Genomic DNA, 17440 nt, shown 5'->3' with positions numbered 1-17440 from the left:
ATCAAAATATGTGGGAACATCAAAGTCACTGCCTCAATGTGCTTTTGAAATACTTGTTTTGTAAATAGCATTACCCATCTGTTTAACTGACCTATACAGATTTTTCAATAGGAGGGGCAACATAAGGGTTCGGTAAACACCGCACTTACCGCGTCTTTGATGTGTTGCAGCGGGCTGTGCTGTGTCTGCTGAGATAATTGGAGATGTAAATGTTGATGTTTTGGTAAAAATCTTGAATGTAATTCCTTTGATGTGTGTAGTCTGACTGCTTTTAACATTGGTCCCGCACAGGTGATCAAGGCGGGGGTGGAGACCACCTGTAAGTGTCACGGGGTTTCGGGATCGTGTACTGTGCAAACATGCTGGAGGCAGCTGGCACCCTTCCACGAAATCGGCAAGCAGCTCAAGCAGCGCTATGAGACTTCAGTCAGAGTGGTCAACCCCTCCAACGAGGCGACTGGGGAGGGGGAGATCTCCCAGACCCGATCCCAGGGGCAGCAGCCCTCTCCAGGCCCTCGAACTGAACTCATTCCCCGCACCTCTGACCTTCTTCACATCGAGGACTCACCGAGCTTTTGCAGGCCTAGTAAGTATTCGTCAGGCACAATGGCCCGCAAATGCTACAAGGATAAGAACTGTGAGGCCATCTGCTGCGGCCGGGGCCACAACACTCAGAGCCGGGTGGTGACGAGACCGTGTCAGTGCCAGGTGCGCTGGTGCTGCTACGTCGAATGCAAAGAGTGCACACAAAGAGAAGAGGTTTACACCTGTAAGGAGTAAAACCATCACGACCATGCAGAATATCTCTAACCAGTCTGAATGAGTGGAAGGCAAAAAGAGAGGAGAAGTGACATGTTGTCCTGGTTTGGGGAACGGTCTCAAGGACATCAAACTAGTTGATAGCACTTTTTTGAGAGGTTTTGCTGGGCCTTTTTTTACTGTTTTCCATGTGGAGCATCGTGAAAGCTGTATAATATACCAAGCCTAAGGGAATGGTCTACAGCTTTGAGAGACACCTTGGAACTCGAATAAACATTTCATGGAGTAATTTGTCTGCCAAGATATCAGTCAGCAGTGAAGTCCAGTCTTGGACAGACAATTGTTTGTCCAATGATTTGACAGTCTCTGAATAATAGCTTCAAGCCGTAAGAGTACGTGAAAGAGCATGTGTTCGTATGTGACTTAATTCCAACTTGGAGACGGAATTCGCAATGAAAAAATGGGTGGCGCCAGATTTATTCTACATGCACATGTATCCTACACCCACACAAGAGTGTGTATGCATATGTACATAGATAAAATTACATTAATATTCTATAATATACACCACTTATCTGAGTATGTTAAATAACCACTAACCACACAAATGTTTTATTGTTTGTGTGCTTGCATTCACTTTGTGTTGTAATTCTCTTCGACAAGGCCCTTAGGAAAGCAATACTTTTTTTGATTTGTGTTCTTCTGTGGATATAATTTATGGAACATCTCAAGGAACAGTCCTTGCATGGAAGGACTTTCTCCTTCCTTTCTGTTTTTTATTTTCTTTTCTTTTTGTTTGACAGAGGAAATCTTTGCCAGTCTATTTAAGATTTAACTCGGCCTTAAACCAACTCTACAAATGATTGTTCAGGGAACAAGTGAAACCACTATGCACCGTTGGATGGTAAATAAATCTCAGAGATATCAAAAGGAGCGTTAGTCTCCATGATTTAGGCTTCCACTTGACTCAGATCTGTCCATCCAGCTGCTGATTCATGTGGATGTGGTTCTCTTTGTCACATTGTTAACTTTTACTCAGACATTTATGATGAATAACCATGTTAATCGAAAATGACAGTTTCACTGAATCTATTCACAATTGTGAAAAGGCTGGTCATGGCATATTTTTATGACTATATGGATGTAGAAGTCCATATATCTCTATTGTAAAATATAAACAATGAAATACCGTATTTTTGAAAATTATGTAACATAACAGCCTGCATGGAGAATGTGCTGTGTGACCAAATGACAGGATCTAAGTTTCTGATCAGACTTTTAACAATTTAAATGCTGTCAGTTTAGTGACAGCACAAATGTATGACTTTCCATTCAGATCGCCAAACTCTGTTGAGATCCACATCGTGTAAATACAAAACAAGAAATCAAGGTTTGACAAAATATATATGAATTAATTATATATGCTTTTATTTTTTAGTTTAGTGTGAATGAACTACTGAGTGAGAGACAGACAACAAGAAAGATGGCACCATTCACGCACTGAAGCTTGGAAGCTCATTTATTTATTTATGTAATTTTTTTAAAGTTGTAAATAGCTATGGTTATGTTCCTGTGGCATACAGACAAAGGTGAGGCACATGCATACGGCTTTTGGACAGAAGTTTCCAGAATAAAGATGTTTAGACCTGTCTGGCTAAGTAGAGGTACGTTAAAGTTCAAATTCAAATTCAAAACTCAAATGTTTTTTTTCTTTTAAACTTTTTATGAAGTGCCAAGTTCAGTGCTTTGTAAATAAATGTTACGTAATTATCCTTAATAGATCTCTGTGAAAGTATGCATCATCTGGAAAGCACTGTATTTGATCTTATTTGTGTCAAATTTTTAAATAAGCAAATTTTATTTTTAATTGTTGATGAAATGTTGCTGAAACATCTGATGGATAATTCAATGAGGAATTTGGTGTTGCATTGAAGATGAGCGAATGCTCAACTAAAAAGTAATCTACATAAATAGACAGCACTAAAAAAAAAACAAAAAAAACAAAAAACAAAACACCTTTTCATAGTAGACCTTACATTTTTCCATTGTAAAATAATCTTAAACAAGACACATTTACTTGTGTAATTTTATGTTAGATCTAAGACTTTCTGCTTCTCAAGTAAGGATGGTCATATATTTGTCATGAGAGAAACAAAAATGCTGATACTTCACATTAATATTAAGAAGAAGAAAATTAGTCAAGATTTTGCTGCAAGTGTTGAATATAAAAACCAAGTGGTGCAGGAAATAATTCTGTCTGAGAAGGGATTTAATTTTTCTTTCATTTAAAGTAACGAGCTGAATTCCAAATCGTTATTTGATGGCAAGAGACTTGCCAATTAAAGAATGCATGGAAACATAAACATAGACTTTAGCACGCTAAATGGAAACCATAATGGCTATGCCGAGTTTTTCACCAGTCATGTTGTCTGCCCACAGCAGAAGTGAACAGAAAACAGTAATGACATGCATATAAGATTCAGTTCTCCTCAGCTGCCCTTTCACGTCTGTCCTGATTCACTAAATATGCTGAAAAACAATGTAGATATCACACAAAGTTGCATTTTTGGCATGCTGCATGTTCTCAGTAATCAGTAATATATACATATATATATATATATATGTATATATTTTTTTTTTTTCATTGACAGAAGGCATTGTGAAAGCATATGTTATACGTTTCTTTTGTTGCTGTCTTGGTTCCTTTTGCTTACTTTCCAATGCAACTTGTATAAAATGTGTTTGGTAGGAAAAATGGACACAGAGACAAACTATAACTTATTTTGAAATGTTTTATGAGCATGTGTTAATTGTACATTTTGTAAAGTTCAAGATGATTTTCTATATATTTTCTCTGTCTAGCATTTGACTTGTAATTGGATATTTGCTTTCTGGGGTTGAGGTATACGTTTTTATTTTCTTTCTACAACATAATTGCTCCCCATGGTTGAAAGAAAACATTTTCCCCCAAAATAATGAACAATACAAACCCTCTAAAATTCAGTTCCACTTCTATGTCTGAAGTGCATCTTTGTCCTTATTTAATATAAGGAATGTATACCAAAGATTAACAACATTTAGTATTTAAACAACGCAAAACTACAACCCACAATAAGACTATACATGTCCCAGTTAGCTGTAGCAATCTCATCATTTGTAGCATAAGGGCTGTAAAATATTATACTATTTTATACTATTTTGTTGATTATTTGAAATAAACATAACTAGAAAGTCAGTTGATTGTTTTAGACCTACATTCATTGAGAGTGGAATGCAGATACTTCACAGTAATTTTTTCCATAAATTCCAATGGCTTGGTCACTATTCTGATTTTTGTCAGGGTTTGTGCAATGCTGTAACTATTAAAAGCATTCTTTTTCTTTTAAGGGCAGAGTTTTTTTTTCAGTAGTTTATCTTTGTCCACTTTTTCTTGTCTTATGGGAAACTATTTTCCTCTAAATTATTTTCCTCTACCTCATGTGTATAGCTTGTAGGTATAAACTGATCATGAATGACTGGTAAGAATGTATTTAAGTTATTTAACATCTTTGTATAACAAAGGCAATAAATCTGAAAATAATTAAAAAGTTTTAAAAAGAATGTTGAGATTTTGTGTTTCTGATTTTACAGGAGTTTAGATGTGGGTATTTCATTTATCTGCAAATTAATGATCAGAAATTACAAATTTATCTGGGTGATCAACTTTAAAATAAAGAAATATTCGATTAAAAAAGAAGAAAAAAACAAAATCTGATCAGCATTACCAAAGGTAATCCTCTTTGCTAGTTAGTTAGAAACCCCTTTGGGCTCTGTTAGATTTCATTCAGCTATATTATATTTTCATTGTTAAAAAAGTAACCTATGCTGGCAGGTTAACATGTAACATGATATTACAAACCTTTTGGTCTTTTACTGACTTCCTTTCTTCTGAAATTTGGGAAAGCTACACAATCAAGTGTAAAGACGTCATCAAGGAACTGGGAACATGAAACTGATCAACATGGTTTTGTCGCAGTTTCCTGTTCTTGTCTTTATCCTATTTTGGGGAAACGGAGATTAATTACAGGCAGGAAACAGCTGTCTCAAGGTACTTTTTTCAATTACAGATTTCTGTAATGACTTTATATTTAATGGCTTTCATATCTGTAGCAAAGTTCTCAACCTTGATTCAGTTAAAGCCATCCGTTTCAAACTCCTGCTGGAATAGCATCTTCCAATGTCTGGCTGTAATGGAGGATGGGATTGAGACTGTTGCCACCAGAGATGTAATTAGTGAGAACTGGTGAGCTGAGAGGAAGATGTACATCTGGGCAGATGGATAAGACATGGGGGGAAAAATATCAAGTATACAGTTGCATCATTTGTAAAATAATATTGACATGTCTTTGTACCAAGTCCTACAATGATTTGTAAAATATAAAACAGCAGAACAGCATTTATATGAACCTCTTTGCTTACACATTTTTGCAAATCTGTTCCATATCATGCTGACATGACTCAGGAATCTCTGATTATGTTGAATCAGAAGTCAAAGAACTTTGCCAGATTATGATACTAACTCCCCACTGAGGACTTTTGTTGGGTCAACAGCCTTGAGTTCTTCCCCAGCTGTGTAAAGCCTTATAGTAAGAGAGCTCTGAGTTTCTCAATAACACTCATGTGCTAAGAACATAAGAAAATTACTAATAAATGTTACTTGGTATCAGAAAATTTACTTTTGCAATTCACATAATTATTAGCTCCCCCTAGGGATTCTCCCTACTAAAGATTTATCTAGTCATTTAATAGTCATGAATTTAAGCCATTAGTGAACTAATCGCATGTTCATTGTTCATATCTATTTAATTACTTGAAAATGAATATATAGGGCTTTAATATGTAGCCTATTTAGCCCTGTAAAGCCTACTGTTGCAGAATTACAACATCACTTTTAACAATTTTAAAAAAGGGCCTGCAAATGTTTTTTTTTCTTCTCAAGACCACATTGACATATGTAACGCATTAAAAACTCCATGATCACAGGAAGAAGGACACGGCTCTCAGCCCCATCCCACTTGCCACATACCCCCATCACCCCTCGCAGGCGCGGGGTACTCCCGAGACTGCGCTCTACTCCTCCCCCTCCCTCCGGGGGGACTGCTCACGGTGACCTGCGGGAACCTGGGGGTAGGACAGACGAGGCGAGAGAAAAGGAGATGGAAGGATGAGGAGCGACAGAGATGAGAGAGGGGAGAGAAAAAAAAAATAAAATTCCGGTTCCCAGACACGCTGCCGCTCGGCCCTCCACCAGCTGGGTGATCTCCTTCGCAGTGCCTGGCGGTGGCACTGGATGGCCCTCGGTGGACGGCACGACACTCCTCCGCCGCCCGGTGGACGGCGACGGCTCCTCCGGTTTTGGGCAGCCGGCAGGAGTCCCCCGTTCTCTGCTCCTCTGGATTCCTTCACGGAGGCACCAGGCTCCGGCCCCCTGGTGAACGGCGCCGACTCCTCCGCTCCCTCACGGACAGCAGCCGCCCCTTCACATCGCGGGCGGCCGGCAGCGAGCTCGCCCTTCCCAGGCAACTCACTCCAGCCCACCGCCTCGAGCGTCCATGGCGGCACACTTCCTCGCCTGCTCGATGGCACCGTGGATTCACCACAGCGGCGAGGGATCTTCAGCAGCGTGTCCCTCCTTCTCCCGGGCTTCGGCACCAATGTAACGCATTAAAAACTCCACGATCACGGGAAGAAGGCTTTAATGAAAATGTATCAATCAAAATGAAAGCTTTAATAATAAAATAAACACAAAACAGTGCGGCAGCCCCTCACGGCCGACTCCCGCGCACAAACAAAACCAAAACACAAACTAAAATCCAGACCTGGTCCTCTCTCCTGCTTCACTGTTGTCGCTCCTGTTTTAAATCCTTCCATCTCCTCCGTGGGACTCGAGACCGGTGGGTTGAGCAGGTATCGCTCATTTCCAACCACTCCACCGGCCTCGCCCCGTTCCCACGGCTCTTGGCCCCGCCCCACTCGCCACAACATAGTTAATGGGTTCTATTATTTGTCCTCACAATGCTATTGGATAGAAGAAGTGTTTATAGGTCCAGTCATCTGGCCATGAACTCACTCTACCTGCAAACTTTGCGTTTAGCTCATCTCCTTTTTTGCATGACTGGATTTGTCAAGATCCAATTAAGAAAAATTCCTTACAAATTGTTTTTTGTTTTTATTACAATGTCTAGAATACAAACACATTTAATTATTTTGGTAAACATTAATCAAATTTGATTTAGATTTTGTTAAGTCTATGTTGTAATTCTATAACATTGGAGTGGTAGTCAAAATAGCCTGTGCTCCTTACACATTACATAAGGACACTGCACTTCTCACATGGCCACAAATTTAAATTTAAACTGATTCATGATGATTCATTGTAACTAAGTTCTAAATGTGCTTTTCTGTTAAATTTGTACTTAGTTTAGCTTAGACCATAATTAAACACAGGAATAAATTAAATGTGGTAGTTGAAACTCCATCATCTAGAGCGGTATCTAAAATTTTTGTTTGTTTTTAAACTTCTAAATGATCCTGAGATTTTTTATGAGTGTTGCCCAAGTAGCAGTTTATAGCATTGAAAGATAGAAAAACAGGCTCTGAATGTTCTGGATTTTTGGGGGGCAAGCCACACCCATGGGGGTTCAAACTGTGGGTGAGAACTGGAATCTCTGGCATGCTGTGTGACTTTGATGCGTACCAAGGGTGTGTAGATTGAATAGATGGAATACGACAAGCCAAATCTTGGACTGTCAGGTGATGTTGTGATGATGAGGTGATGAAGCTCACCTCCACACTTCCAGAGGGACAAAACTACAAGATCTTCGCAGACAACTACTTCACCGGTGTCCCATTGGTAGTCAAGCTCCATCATTGATGTTGAGAGGCCTTGCATCGTTGGTACCTACAACAAACTCATGGGAGGTGTGGGTTTGTTGGAGTCATTTGCTGCCAAGTACAAGTTCCCCATCAAATCCCGCCGCTGGTACATTAACATCTTCTGGCACACCATCATCCTAGCTGTGATTAACGCCTGGCTCCTCTACAAGCGGAACTGTAAAGCTCTGAAGATGACTAAGAAAGAGATACTGAACAGGAGACAGTTTCAGGCACAACTTGCAACCTCTCTCATCCTGGTGAACACACAAAACACAACACCCAAGAGAGGGTGACCATCTTCAGGGAAGACGAACACTGGACATTGAAAGCAATTGAAGAAAAAGTTTTTTCAATATTTTTTATTAATAAATGCTTATTCATAATAAAATATGATTGTTGTGTGATTATTACTCATGATATATACTGTTATGGGGCTAAGTAAGCAATCAACCCTGCAAATACATGCTTAAATGCTCTGTAGATCTGTTAAGACAAAGTGAGTACAAATACAGAAATTCTGCTCCTAATTAGGGCCAACATAGCAATATTATAACATTTCCCTAAAAACTTACTAAAATGTAAAAAAAAAAAAAAATCTTTAATTTCTACATCAGAGGCCTCCTAAAACAATATCTGAGAGGTCAAAAAAAATGTTGCTCATATTTTTCTCTATTTGGGTATTACAGGGTATTACAGGGTTAGTGCTCAAGTGCACGTATAAAGCTTTCAAAAGTAATGATCATAAATGTATTTGTCATGATACGGTGTTTAGGAAGAGGCAGGACGATAAAGAAAAATAAGTTCAAACACACTTTAATTAATCCACGACAGGTAATCTCCAGAGAGGGCAAGATCGCACAGACCCACACAAGGTAACATTCACAATACTGGACAAAGACAGAATGAACAGACTTGACTATAAGTAGGAGTGCTAATGAGGGACAGACAGGTGTGGAGGATCAACTAATAATTACACAATGAGCTGGAACTGAACTGGAACGACCAAATATGGGCACATGAGGGAGAAAACACCACAAACAGTCCATAACTGTGACAGTTCTCCCCCCTCAAGGAAGGCATGACCTCACACATTAGACACAAAGGGAGGGATGGAAAGAGACTTTGGAGGAGGACACATGGGAGTGGAGAAGGGATGGTGACAGAGGATGGCAAACGGCTTGCAGGAAGGCAGGCAGACCAGACAAGTGGAGGCTCTGGTGGAGGACGAACTCCCTTGAGGAGGACAACCAACAGAGTCCAGAGTGGAGACGATGGAGGGAGGAGCCAGGGAGAAGACGGGAGGGATTTACTGTTGTCTTGTGTAGTTGCACACAGCTTGTTTTTTTCGGCTGCATGCTTTCATGTCATGTTATGTCTTGTGCTGTGTAGCACGCAGCTTGTGTTCAGAGGCGTCGTGCCCATTCAAAGTGAATGGACGTGCTTATGGATGCAATGGCCAATGAGAGACGTCCAGAAGAGTCATCACTGAAACGCGGTGTTTTGTTCACTTGCTCGCTGACTGAATTATTTAGCGAATTCTCTCATCAGAAACAACAAAAAGTGCAGATATGCGTACGAATGTATGTAAGATATTCGTTTCATAATATAAAGTGCTTCAGTGATTTTAATGGGAGTTTTTGAGAGTGCCTGAACTCTGGCTAGACTGAATGAAAATGTTTTTTGATAATGTAAATGTTCTTTACTCTCTGTAAAATGAAAGTGTTAAAATAAGTATCTTACAATATTGTTATTAAAATTTACATTAAATGCAAATTCAGTCGTATTAAAAATATTTTATGGCATGATATGGCACTTAAGTAAAAAGTCAGGTTTTTATGTGTAGTTAATAGATTACACTACATTTCCATATATTGATCAAATAACAATCTATAAAGGTGCAAAACGCGTTTACCTACACATATTTGAGAAACGAGATATTTCCTGATATATTAAGCATGTTTGGAATTGTTTTGAATAAAAAGGAAAAAAAAAATTAAAAAAATAAGCCTATATCAGTTATACAGTGCTTTCGTAGAAGGACTTATACTCCTGACTAACCCCCCCCCCCCAAATGTGCCCCCTCAAAAATCATGAATGCATGACGCCCCTGCTTGTGTTATTCATTGGCTGCATGCTTTCATGTTGTCATGTCTTGTGTGAACACGCAGCTTGTGAGTATTTTCATTAGCTGTGTGTTCATGTCTTGTTTTGTTCAAGCACATGGCTTGTGATTGTTTTGCTGGCCATGTGCTTGTGATTTTGTTTTGTGTGAGCACAGCTCTTTTGTCTTTGTTGGCTGTGTGCCATGTGCTCTCATGTCAATTGTCTTGACCACACCCATCTTGTTACCTGATTATTGGTTAATTTGCCCCACCTGTGTTTCCCTCATTGCCCTCCTCATTTACACCCTATTTATTCTCCTTGTGTTTGCAGTGCTGTGCCAGTCCTTTATTGTATGTATCCTTGGATGTGCCTTGTCCTGCCTAGCCTAGCCTTGTTGCCAGCTGTGTTTTTCACCTTTGTTTTTGTGGGGTAGTTTTTGTTGCTTGTTTTATTGTATCAATAATAAAAGCTCCATCCTTCACCCCCATCCCTGACATTACTAAGTTTCTTCAATAACATCTTGTGGTGGTGGTTTAAATCTAATAGTGTATGTCACAGAATATTCACATGGTTCATTTTGGTTAGACCATCACAGAAACCCTGGGATATATCTGACATATGTTAGAGAATGAAAAGCATTGGAATGGCATCGTATTACCTTTTCCTCCCTTGGGCTGCTCTCACCTGGTCCTGTATGACCCTTATTCCCAGCATGTATCACCCCTCCTGGCTTCCTGTCCTGTGCCAGCCGTAACTGTGCGGTGTACTGTAATTCTGCAACGTTTTGACAGCTGTTACCATTGAGGAAGTGGGTGCAACTAGGCTGTAGAAAAAATACCAACCAGACAGATACACATACACAAAATCAATCTGTTTCCTACGTTCTCATCGTTTTGTCTGCAAAGTCCCACAACAGGGTTGATATGGTTAAGAAAGGTGGTGAAGTGAGATAATCTGTCAGTTAAAATGTCCTTTGTGTGCTGAAAACAACAAGTACGCAGAAGTCCCCTCACTAGTCTCCCATAGAGCAGAAGAGTGTAGTTGCCCATTCCACAGAAGCTTTGTGCTGAGGCATGTTACATTCTACCTGAGGTTGGATGTGAAATCAAGGGCTACGAGGTGAAGAAGCCACAGAAATGGAAGAGTTTGCACTGCAAGTTGAACGATGTTTACACAGGTAGTGCTTCTTGGCAACTAAGAGGGTTTGTGGAAAGACCATCAGATCAGTCAAGCTATTACAGTTGCAACCACCAAAGATCTGTATTTTACTCCCTCTGAGAAAAAGTTATGATGCACACACGTTTCAGACATTGGCTCATAGTGTATATGGAATGATTTTTTACATTTATGAGCAAACAATGTCAGTAGTAAAGTAAATTAACAGTACTTTGATTTTTTTTTTTTGCTCTACAGTGTAAATTGCATGTACATTTAGAAGTTTGACATTAAAAATGTATGTTTGTAATAAGTAACTACATAAAAACTTTTGGGTTGTTGGACGCTGTAGAGCCAAACATCCAAGTATGACCAAGTTATGTTTACTACAGACCTTGTTATTGTACTCATGAATTTAATAACCTCATTATAAAAATACATAGGAAAATCTTGAGGGAACCCATGGTTAAATTTACATATGAAGTCTGTCTGTACATTTGTCATATGAATGTAACACAAACAATTGTATGAGCTTAATTATGTGTAATACATTTTTGGACAAAATCTGTCAATATATGTAGATATTATATAAGTAAGTAAAATATTTACTTTTTTTATTTATGTTTTTGGTGTGTTTGCCTTTATTGCCTACGGACAGTATAAACAGACAGGAAGCAAAGTGGAAAAATGGGGGGATGGGATCAGGAAAGGTCTTTAAGTTGGGACTCAAACTCAAGTCACCAAAAGTGCAACCGTGCTACATCTAATAGTGCATATATTTCTATATGAGTAAAGAGGTGTAAAGAAACTGAACTCAAAAGAACCAAAACAGAGATATGTGACATATGTCTGGCCTACAGAATGGCAAATATAAAACAGCGTTAAATTATATCTCAATGATTAAGATTTCACTGCATCCTAACCAGCCACAAAATTTACAATGACAAATATATTGTCTGTGCACCATTTTAAATCATATTTAATAATTAAAAAATGTGACATGAAGTTATTCATAAATTTTGACACAGGTAATTACATTTTGGAAAAGGCAATCGTAATAAAAGAACAAAATAATCTATAAATAACACATTTATTAGTGTTAAGGTGAAGGTGGTGATCTTTAATTCAGGCTAAGATGTCTGAAAGACAGGCAGATATATAAGCTTAGATTTGTCACAGTGCAGGGTGCCGTCTCAGCTTCCCGTGCGGTCTGTGTTGTCCTGTCTGTTCGGTAGCTCGTGGTCTGGGCAATCAGCGCTGACGTGGCGGGGTTGTGCAGATTATGAGCTGATTCTTCCCCACCTGTCGCTCGTTCCCCCACTCCCTTATAGGTATCTGCTTTTCTGTCTGTCGTCGTGAGTAGATTGTTTTGTCTTTGCCCATGTTTTGTATGGTTCTAAGTCTCAGTCTCACCTTCTGTTTTCCCGTCAAAGGATCCGTAGTTCGGAGATCCGGCAGTGCGAGTGGTCCGCGGTGTGCCGGCCAGCTCGGAGATCTCTGTGTGCGCCAGAGCATTTTATTATTGTTTATGTTATTTTGTGTTTTGTGGCGAGAATAAAGATTCTCCTTTTGTCTACTCTGCATCTGAGTCCTCTGTCTAGTACGCACCCTGACAAGATTAAGATGTCAGACTGAAATGAAAGGTAGTCGAGCAAAGGAATACAAGCATCGTATTCTGTTAAAGATAAGTAGAGATTTAATAGAAAACAACTCAAATTTTTTTTAAAATGGGTGGCAGATGTGAGACAGGTTTTCCTTTAGCACAAGATTATTATAAATAAAAAAATGCAATCTATAAATAATACACAAATCATGTGTTTTTTGCATTGACGCACTTACTTACACAGCTAGGGAAAAAAAAGTTGAGAGACAATAGCTGGATTTCAAATCAAATGAAACAAACATGAAGTGGATTTTTTCTTAAAGTCTAGAGACCTAGAGATGCCTAGAGAGTCTATAACCCTGTTACAAACACGTCAGGTTCCAACTCCACACAATCACAACGCACACCCTCACCGGAGTTCTAAATCACATCCACCTGTTCCTCATCACCAGCCTATCACCGCAGCACCATAAAAGCCACACACACGCACTCAAACATTGTCCGGTCACGTTCGCGACAAGATCATTCCTGTATGCTTACTATAAGGACTAACTCCTCTTCTACTCTCTCCAGCATTCTCTCCGAAGACCCAGTTCCCCATGTGTGCGTGTGTGTGGCTCACCGTCCCTCCAAGAAGTCTTCACCCTACCTTCACGGATCCATCCTCATTGTCATTCATCACTACCTGCTCCTCTGCTTGTGTCTGTGTATAATAAACATCTTCATTCTGTTACTCCTCAGCTTCCAGAGTGATCCGTAACAAACCCGGCCCAGCAATGTTATATCAACAAGAATATTGGACCAAACACAGATCCCTGTTGCACCCCAGACCAGAAATAAAGGTGGACTGGTTGTAATCTATTGGTTACTCTGTGACATGCAAACATGATATGCTGCAATAATGGGATATCAATAAATTTGCATGCATTTTTTTTTAAATTTATAAAAAACAAAATTTAGAACCACTTGTATGCCGAAATCAATCTTGGTGGCCTTAGACATAAGGAATGCATTAAGAGTAGAATGCGTTGGTGTGCAACCCCTTTAAGTCACTTTAGTGCATGATCCAGGATAGGTTGTAGTGAACCTATAATGAAATACCCATGTAACAGACTTGCAGAGAATGACAAAATCTGGGCACATGCTCCCTCCTTTATAATCTGGATTTTTCAACTTTGAATTTGGTAGGCTGTTCAGAATGATCAAAATAACAATTGGGATGATGCTTAAATATATACAATTCATAACTGATGCTTAATCAATAGACCAGTCAACTCTGACTTCAGTGAGAAGTATAATTTTACATCATTTTGAAGATGGTGCAAGAAGATGCAATATCACCACTAGGGATGTAAAGATTAACCACGAGCCTGTTGAAAATTGATTAAAATAGGTGACAATTCAGATGCTAAATAAATCACAATGCAGTTAAGGGTAGGAGTTTATATGAATGCATGTCTGAGGGGAACTTACTGTCTTTAGAAAAGTTTAGATGGTATTATTTATTTTCATCTTGCCTCTGTATAATGCATATTAAAGTTCATAAGTGCAGTGCTGCTTTGTTTACAGCAGTCACCAAGGAAACGCTTTAAGCACCACCTGCTGACAGAGAGTTAATCTGCATTTCGTTCAGCTCGTCTGCTGTTTGAAGCAGATATTTTTATGTATATTTTCACAAAAACTGAAGTCAAACCATTCTGTTTTTGCTTCAAATTTCGAAATTATACAATCTAATTTAGATTAAAACTGTTCATGTTGCATGTAAAGCAGAATTTTTGTTTGGATCGTGATTAAAATGCAGTGGTTTCCTCTAATTTTAAATGGAAAGAGCACAGACAAAGCCTTATTTTGTTTAGATGAAGAGATTTATTTTATTTGTGTTACTTATTTATTTGATTTAGGGCTTGTTTTAAAATGTCAATTTAGTTTTGTTATTTACATTTGCATTATATTTAAATTTTGTCATTTAGCAGATGCTTTTATCCAAAGCAACTTACAAATGAGGACAATAAAAGCAATCAAAACCAACAAAAGAGCAATAATATGCAAGTGCTATATTAGTATATTATTATGGGGTTATATTTCAATTTCATAAATAAATGTGCAGCACTTTGTCCAAGCAATAATAAAAGGACACATTTAATTCATAATTTGCCTTAAATTTCATTTTGTAAAACAAACAAACAATCATAAAAAAACGTGAATCGAATTGTGAAATGAAAGTATTAACTTGAATATTTCCACTTCCAACTTTGTATGGTTTCAGCATGTGGAAACTGTCCACTATGGTGAATCAAGTGTCTGTTATTTGTGTTGTAACATTCTGGAATACTGGGGCAATGGGCAATGATTATTATAATTTTTTTCCATGTTTACAGGTGGCTATCATATGTAAAAAGCTAGACTAAACAAGGAACAGTAAATAGTGCTAGAGTGCTAAAGGAAATATAGTCTTCAGAATGACAGCCATAAAATCTCTTATGAACCCATGTTGAAACACAGAGGAAAAATAAGGGAGCTTGGCGTATCTTACTTGACCAAGGCACAAGAAGATATTTAAAAGATAGAGGTCAGTCCCCATAGCTCCTACATTGTTTTTCTCAGCCATTCTATGTCTCAATGTTTATTCACTTACTGGATTTTTGTTTTACTATTTACATAATAGTGAGGAACCACAACCAAAAAATGAGATTACAGACCACCCAGATCAAAATCATGTGGTGTTTCAAAAACACTCACAACACTTGGGTGGATAATTTGGTTTAAATTTTTTTTTTATTTTTTATATCAGCTGACATTTAATATGAGCAAAGTAACATTTTTTTTTGTTAATATGAGCTGCCGAGATTGTGTGGAGTTCTGTCTAAAAGGCAGAAAGAGATATGAGCTTATATTGTGAAGTTGACCGGCTCAAATGGCAGGTAGTGTTATGTATCATGCCAGAAAAGGTTACAGAAAATGCCCAGAGACTCTATAACCCTGCCCAGCAATGTTATATCAACAAGAATATTGGGCCAAACACAGATCCCTGTGGCACCCCAGACCAGAAATGAAGGTGGATAGGTTGTCATCTGTAGGTTATACTGTGAAAGACATGTAAACATGATAATCTCTTAAAAATCTAGAGAGCTTACTGAAAACAACTATAGTTTTTGACATGAAGGGACAGAGACAGGTATGCAGTTTTTGACTGCTGAAATGTTGACTTTTTGAGCACAGAGTTACCTAAGCCTGAATAATTATCATTGTATCACTTTCTTGTTCCATAAAAATATTCTAAACTCTACTTCTCTGCTTTGTAGAATGAAAGATGCATGTGGAAGCATACCCTTAAATAAAATAAGTTTATTCAGGTGTGCTATTAGTATTCTTCTTTTAAACTAAAATAAGATGAAGTCCAATCCTAGGACTACTGCATATGTGAGTGTTTGGAGGAAAGAACATAGCCCATAAAATAAAATCCTTCTTGTGGAGTGTTATTTGTAGATTTATCATTCCTAATTGAACTTCTGTTTTACCATTGGCCAAATAGAGCAGACCTTGGGATCAGGGATGGAGATTGTCTGCTGGGACAAGCTTCTTCTTAAGACTCATTGGCTTTCCCTTTCTAGATGCCAATACTTATATGGACTACTAATTTTTGAGTTACAGCAATGACATAGAAGCAGCAGAGATTTTTTATTTATTTTTCAGGGGTTGAGGATGATTTGGTTATAGTTGTGGAAGACACAGGCTTCAGAGTCATCTAAAAGCCTTACAGTTTTGGAAAATGTTAACTTAAGGGGGTCACATTTGACAATAGGAGTGAGGTATTTGTCCAGTCACTGAAGGTCAACATAGTGGGAAATATTGTTGGCACACCGTTGTTATGTAAAGCTGTCTTTTCTTTTTCTTGTATTCTGAATATGTCCACCAGATCAGTTAAACTGAGTAGACTCCTTTAATATCTGTCCTGCTAACTGCTCAACTGGAGCTATTCCAACATGAAGAGCAGCTCAGAAACAAAGGTAGACATAACTTTTAGTGGTTCATCTGAAATCATAACTTTCATTGCTGTAGTGAATTGATCAGTCATTGCCTTATACTGTTGTTTGTTTGCTGCTATAAATGTTAGAATCTGTCGTTGATTGTCCTACATTTTGACAGCAAGTCTGGTAATTTGGCACATGTTTTGGAAGTAAGTTGCCTTCAGCCCCTGGGTAAGTTTACAAAATGCTTTCCTTAGTTTTTCCAACAATGTATCCCATTTTCTTTGTACTTGTGAAGTAAGTTGTTGTCAAAGGAGTTAAGAGTACACCAGGCAGGTCCTGCTGTGCCAAAGAAGATGGATAGGAAGATTCAGAAGATGTGCATCGCTGCATGTGGTCTGGATCTGGTTCCCAGGTAAGGGTTTACACTGGAGTGCTGCCAGTACTGAGAAGGCAAACTGCACATGGGTTCCTGAATGGATGGAGCAGGAAAGACTAGGAGTGTAAGGGAAGGTGGAGACTGAAGGTGGAGGAGGTCCAAACTGCTCTAAAAATATGATTACTTGTGGATTATTGTTTTATCAGTTTTAATTTGCAGTCTGAAGGTACCCATTCACTGCAGAGGATTTACTGTTCAGCAAGTGATGGAATGCCAACCTTCTTCAAATCTGTTCTAATGAAGATACAGAGTCCTCTACATCTTGGATGGCTTAGAAACTTTTCTGCAAATTTTAATTTTTAAGTGAACTATTCCTTTAATGTAAGAACTTGACGGCACATTTCAGCACCAAAGACACGAGGGAAGTCATGGCCTAATGCTTAGAGAGTTTGACTCCTAACCCTAAGGTTGTATGTTTGAGTCTCGGGCAGGCAATACCATGACTGAGGTGCCCTTGAGCAAGGCACCGAACCCCCGACTGCTCCCGGGGTGCTGCAG

General features: G+C 38.6%; 1 pseudogene; it reads left to right on the top strand.

Moving 5' to 3' along the window:
• The window catches only part of LOC132096845 (protein Wnt-9a-like), a 32809-nt pseudogene extending 28456 nt beyond the window's left edge, over positions 1-4353 (top strand).
• Positions 4354-17440: the final 13087 nt, after the last annotated feature.

The sequence above is a fragment of the Carassius carassius genome, chromosome 20 (genome assembly GCF_963082965.1).
Source record: "Carassius carassius chromosome 20, fCarCar2.1, whole genome shotgun sequence".
Lineage (NCBI taxonomy): Eukaryota > Metazoa > Chordata > Actinopteri > Cypriniformes > Cyprinidae > Carassius > Carassius carassius.
Note: the sequence above shows the minus strand (reverse complement) of the source record. Positions and strands in the feature narration are given on the sequence as shown.